Source organism: Lacerta agilis, chromosome 12 (genome assembly GCF_009819535.1).
Source record: "Lacerta agilis isolate rLacAgi1 chromosome 12, rLacAgi1.pri, whole genome shotgun sequence".
In the NCBI taxonomy this organism is placed as follows: Eukaryota; Metazoa; Chordata; class Lepidosauria; order Squamata; family Lacertidae; genus Lacerta; species Lacerta agilis.
Window position 1 is genome coordinate 27024404 of NC_046323.1, and position 7000 is coordinate 27031403.

Here is a 7000-nt window from a genome sequence, read left to right on the forward strand (position 1 = left end):
GGGTTGTAACCAATATTTTGAGTTGTTGAAGTTTTTAAATAAACACTTATTATTTTGTTTAAAATTGCACCCTGTCTGTGAAAGTTATTACCAGGGAGGGGATCCTGGTTGGTGGCAGCGAAGCGTGTGGTGGCACAGGGATCAATAGTCCGTCAAACGACCGGGGACCCTGTGTGATCGCCACAAAACCTACTTGAATATCCTTTCATTGGAGGTAACTATTCTCTTGGCAATACTGTATTGCGTAATGGGCAACCAGTTTGCCCAGAATTTATTTCCATATTGACTTGCGATACTGGCTCTTGGATGGTATTTTTTGCCATTACAGCAAAGTCCTAAACTTTATTAAGCCATTCGTTCCAAGGAGGGGACAATGTGACTTTCTAGCCAAACAACATCCTTGCAGCTGTTAACAAAGAGACTGTAAGTTCCTTATGAGTTGACTTTACAACCGGTGGCATTTTATAATTTTAACCACAAACTCAAGATGGGGGAAATTGCTCCAACCTGGCATGGCTGCTGAATTTCATGAAACATTCATTGCTCTCTCTGTGTATATAAAGGTAGCAGGTTGCTTTAGAGGGCAGTTACCGTGATTTATGTTTTATGGGCACAAGCTTTCTCTCACATCCACAGTCTTGCAGCACATCATACAACAGATGTTCCTTCTGGCACTCTTTCCAGCAGGCTTAATCTCTGGGTGTAGATCTGAATCTCCAAAGTTTGAGAATAGAACCTGTTGATCAGAACAACAACAACAAAGTAATAAAAAAAAAAATCCTTCCAGTAGCACCTTAGAGACCAACTAAGTTTGTTCTTGGTATGAGCTGTCGTGTGCACGGACACTTCTTCAGATACCCTGAAAAGGTGTGCATACACACGAAAGTTCATACCAAGAACAAACTTAGTTGGTCTCTAAGGTGCTACAGGAAGGATTTTTTTTTTTTACTATGGCAGACCAACATGGCTACCTACCTGTAACTGTGGATCAGAGATCAGGTTAGCTGTAAGCCATGCATTCACCTCTGTTCCATCCTGACTTGACAGGAGGAGAAAGGAGCTCTGGTCAACATTTCTTCCTATCAAAAGTGGCACAACTTTGTCAATTTCATTTCTCTGCTTTTTGAAAGACAGCGAAATGGATCCTGCTTCTAAACTGTGTGATGTGTAGTTTGGGAAAGAGGCGAGAGGGAACTGCATAGCTTTATAAGGTTCCAGGAATGATGGAGAGACGTTGCTGAGGTGTGAGGCTGGTAGGTCAGACAGAAGTCTGTTTGGTTCAGCATTCTGCCTCCAAAGGTCGACAGTCAGATCTATTATCTGTCATTACATTTATATCCCTCCTCTCCTTCAAGGAGCTCAGGGTGACATACCTAGACGCCCACCAACCAATACACACTCCATTTTTTATCTCACAACAACCCTGAGTGGTAGGTTTCATTGAGTGACCATGACTGGCCCAAGGTCACACAGTAAGCTTCATTGCTGAGTTAGGATTTGAACCTGAGTCTCCCAGCATGCTAACCAAACTGTCTTGTGGAAGCTCCCAAGCAGGTTGCACCTCCTTCAATTTGCCTCCAGCTTAAAGGACTCAAATGTATGCTGCATCTGAACACTGAGATTCTGCGTGGCTGCCATGCCTATCAATCATTAATAGCTCTGTCCTTCACAAATATTCTCCCTCATCAATGATTGACTACAACCGGTTCTGCCCACCCAGGATTTCAAAGACAGGTTTTCACTAGGCTTGTCAGCCAAGATAATTAGTCAATTAATTAAATCTGCATAAATCTGCATCTAAGAAAAATAATAGTTCTAAAGAAGAAATAATGTCTTGGGGTTGTTGTTTTTTGACATCGTCATAGAACGCTTGTCTCTCACTCTTTAGAGAATGTGGCTTTTAAGCCAGCGTTTTGCCATTTGCAGCTTTTACATATAGTTGCATTAAAAATATTCGAGTGATTGATCAAGGGCACTTTTTTAGTTCACCAGAATGTTTTAAAATCAATTAATCTAAGTAAACTAAGGCTGCAGTCCTATGCCCACTTAGGTCAGTGTTTTTCAACCACTGTTCCGCGGCACACTAGTGTGCCGCGAGATGTTGCCTGGTGTGCCGTGGGAAAATTCGAAAAATTCAAGAGAATTACTTTATATATAGTCAATATAGGCACAGAGTTAAATTTTTTAACATTTTCTAATGGTGGTGTGCCTCGTGATTTTTTTCATGAAACAAGTGTGCCTTTGCCCAAAAAAGGTTGAAAAACACTGACTTAGGTAGCCCCAATGGCTATGTTCTGCCTGCACCAAATACCAGTTTCTGGGAATCGCAGGTCCTGTTTGCAGGCTTTTCGCAGACATTGGTTGCCCAGTATAAGAACAGGCTGATGGACTGAATTGGCCTCACCCAGCAGTGCTGTTCTCATGTTTTTATCTTCTTAATTCCTCTGAACACAGTGGGGCTTAGTGCTGAACAAACACACATTAAACTGTGTGCTGCAATTAACTGAACATTGCAGCAGCTTGAGGTTTTGCATCAGAGAATATTTCCAGGCAATTGGAAGGATCATCACCTACTTTAAATAATGCAAAAACATGGTACCCTTTGCATCATCATCATCACCACACATAAATATTCCAGCCTCTTAAAACCAACACACTTATAGAAGAAGAAGAATCTGAAGAAGTGTATCTGAAGAAGTGGGCATGGACACGAAAGCTCATACCAAGAACAAACTTAGTTGGTCTCTAAGGTGCTACTGGAAGGAATTTTTTTATTTTTTTATTTTGTTTTGACTATGGCAGACCAACACGGCTACCTACCTGTAACACTTATAGAAGTTCAGGGGAAAGGCAGGGAAACAAGGACGAGCTGTTGGGGCCTTTTGCATTGTTTTAAGTGGGTGGCCTCCGCTCTCTTCTCTAGACCCCAAACTTCTCTTTAAACAAACAATGACTTTTCCAGGCTTCTCTTGTATTACAATGGCAACTTTTTTTTTTAATTCTTTTGTCAAAACAGATGCATTGTCTCCTCCTTCAAGGTTCCCTGGAAGGAAAATCCCCGACCTACCTAAAAAAACAAGGGCTGGGTTGGGGAAGAGAAGGGAAAGTCTGTGAACTCCCTTTATGTTAATAAAGACCCTTCAAAGCCACACAGAGATTTCTTTATGGGCAAAAGCACTCAATCAAACAGCTTACATTTCAGAGGAAAACCTATAGTTTTGGATTCCTCCCAGTCCCACCCCACCTCCTGTATTTATCTAGGGCGGTTCTCTTCTCCCCACCTGTTCTCACAAAATTGTTTAGGCTGCAAAAGAGCACTCTGGGTTTTCCCTGCCCTTCCCCCTCCCTTGCCTCTATTGTGTGGGCTGCTCATTTCTCAATCTCTTCTTCCCTGAAGCAAGCATTTCCTGAAAATTCGGCTATCTCCACACCACCCTTAAGTGTCCTGCAAAGGGAGGCTTCTCCTTGTTGTCACATTTACCACTGCTTTGAGCTGTCACTCAGACGGCCCCGAGGAAGTATTGTGGCATGCTGAACAACAGCAGACACCCGGTGCCTTCTCTGGCTGGACTCAACTCAAAACATTTGCACAGCTCCCCTTCATCACTCACACAGCCCAACAAGACAATGACAAAAATCCACCGACGGCATACAAATCAATATGGCTAACCTGATCAAAAACACTCACCCACCCCACTCACACAGGAAACCAAAGACCACCACAGCCAGCCACAAATGAACAATCGCACCCAACGCCAACCCCGACCTCTATCACCGCCAAAGCAGCACAAGCGAACAACAGAGAACCTGCACAAACAACGCTGACACCAAACCGTACATATATTAAGTAAAATAGAAAAATTGTCACCCCACCCCACCCATCTCCCCACCTCTTTCCCCCTTTTCTTCCTCAAATGTAAAAATGTTACATGGAAAAAATACGAGAGAGACATTGCACTACCTTTGTAAATCAAGAAAATTATACACACACACACACACACACACACTTGCACAGGGCCTACGCAGAATAGCATAAGCTTCACACTGATCTTCAGAAGGTTTTCCTGACCTACTTTTGCTGCTGTGGGAGTGCTGCTTAGGGGAGCTTTGTAGTCTATCTGAGAAGTCCACACAGGGATAGCGGGAAGACATTATAGTATGAAGTACACCAGTTAGAAAGCCTGCTATGTGAGACTTCAACAGTCTTTTAATAACATAGATTGGTGATGCCTATGATGGCTTGGCCATCGTCCACAGAATAGAAGATGGAAGAATAGAATCATAGAGTTGGAAGGGATCCCAAGGGTCATCAAGTCCACCCCCTGCAATGCAGGAATCTCAGCTAAAGCATCCATGACAGATGGCTGTCCAACCTCTGTTTAAGAACCTCCAAGGAAGGAGAGGCCACAACCGAGGGAGATCGTTCCAAGGACATGCCCTAGAAGGATCTGGCTTCAGGCACCAGGGCCATTGGCAGACCAACTTTGTGTCAAAAAGATGTCTGCAAAAATGACATGAAGGCTTGCAATATCAACCCCACTATGTGGGAATATCTTGCAGATGACCACAGTGCCAGAGGACAATCAGTGCTGGATAGCTCAGCTGGTTAGAGTGTGGTGCTGATAACACCAAGGTCACAGGTTCAGTCCCCATAAGGGACAGCTGCCTATTCCTGATTTGCAGGGCCTTGGACTAGCATCAGGCATGTCCAAAGTCCATTTTGGGGAGGGGGGCCTAATCCGGCCTGCCGGTCAGTTTAATCCGGCCCTTGTGGCAGTTTATTTCCTGGGGTAAAGTCCAAAAAAAAACCCTCAATAACTTTAAAAAGTTCAACAACTTTGGTTGGCCCTTTGGTTAGCCCTCACGGCCCTTCACTTCATCAAATCTGGCCCTCTTTGAAAGCAGTTTGGACACCGATCCTCAGGGTCCCTTCCAACTCTTTGATTCTACGAGGTTGTGTATCCACAGCAGTGGCCAGAGGAACAATGAGCGCTGGGAGTAGCGCAGAGAGAAGAAACACCATGGTGCATCTGCAGCAGCACAACCGGACGCCTTCATCTGGCCCAGCTGCAACAAAACATGCCTCTCCCGTATTGGTCTCTACAGTCACAGCAGATGCTGTAACCTTCCAACAGTTTGACCTCACCACCAAAGGCGCACTCCTCCAGATGCCAACCAATCCTACACAACGCACACGGGCATATTATAGATGTGCGGGAGTTTGAAAGGGAGAAGTTTATAATGTAGAGTGATCGGGTGCAAATGTGAGTTCAGCTGCTGAGTAGCTTTAACAGTTGTCCATGCTGGCTGGTGCCCATTGGGACTGGTGAGGTGGCAGGTAGAGTGAGCCACAGGAAGCAGAGCCACAGCCAATGACAGATGGAGCCACCCCACGGCTGGTTGAGGTTGATGAGACATAAGTGCAACCCATTGAGAAAGAGGTAGATCAAGCAAAATTAATCGTCGCTACAGAAGTCGTGGTAGCGATTCACAGCGTGAGTTTCCATAAAAGCAGCTTGGGGTTGAGACAGCACTAAAAAACATAAGCTGCTGACCCAAGTAATACTTCTTGATATCTTAGCTAGCAAAAAGCCGTTCTTTTGAAGATCTGGCCGACTTTCCTTTATCAAAGGCAGCTGGGGGAAAGCCTTGTTGCTAACTGATATGAGAACAGGGCATTTCAAAAGATAATATAGGGATGCTATAAAGACTGCTGAGGTAATATTTGTGTCACACCTTGAGCTCTCTTAAGACTGAAATGATTATTATTACAACTATTAATGTTGTTATTCATTTATTTATACCCTGCCCCTTTTTCCCTGACAGGGGACTCAAGGCAGCTTACAGATAAAAATAAGAACAGCTAATATTACTACTGCTATTATTATTTAGATTGGAGAAATGCTAGCCAATTAACCATATGAGTTTTAAGAGATTTGATATGCATAAATTTACATAGGAATAAAAGACTGCAGGCCTTTGCTAAGAGGGCACCAGCTGCCTGCCCTTCTGATAAGGTTTTTTTTGTTTTGTTTTGTTTTTTTACAAAAAGCAGTTTTAAACAATCCATTGTCCAGTTTTTAATGCATTGTTTTGGATGAAGCCTTGCAGCCCCAGTAACTGTTAATATTTTCAGCTGCCTGAAATCCTGGGATTTAACTGTGTCCCAGAGCATTCAGTTGTAGTTTGTTAAGGTTGCTGAGAGAATTACATAGAACTACAATTCCCAGTACCCGTAACAAACTACAGTGTCCCAGGGTTCTGTTTGGGGGAAGCATGGCTGCTAAAGCAGGATGGGTGTGCTTTAAATGTGTGGCTGTGAACTGGGTCCCATGCCGCCATCTTTCACATCCCATTCTAAATTATGGATCTTTCGAGTCACAAGAGTTCTGCCTGGTGCCTGAGTTATGCATAACCCCTGTCACTTTCATTAGCTTAAGTAGCATTCTCGGTATGATTTATAAGGCAACAAAACAATGCATCATTTGCTCCGCCTCGAAAGATCATGCCCCATCACCAGCAGTATTAATGGTAAAAATAAATCTTTCCCTACCACAACGTGAGCACGTGGCATCCCTAAGTCCCAGCAAATGTCCTCACTGCTATTCCTCTGGGCAAGTTAGAGAATTCCCGAGGGCAATGCAATTATCATAACTGGGGGGGAAAACACAGACAAGAGAGTTTTAAACCATTCTGAGACTGTGTGAACATAGGAATTGGCCTTAGGTCACATCTATGCCACACATTTTAAGCACGCTGTATACCACTTTAACAGCCCCCCCCAAAAAAGGTTTCTGGGAACTGTAGTTTGTTATGGGTGCTGGGAATTATGAGAGCTAAACAGTGGTACCCAGGATTCTTTATGGCAAACCGTGACTGTTAATGCGGTATAGCTGTGCTTTAAATGTCTGGTATGGATGTGACCTTACACTGAGTCAAACCATTGGCTCGTCTAACTCAGTGTTGTCTACACCAGGGGTCGGCAGGGGGCCAGTCCACT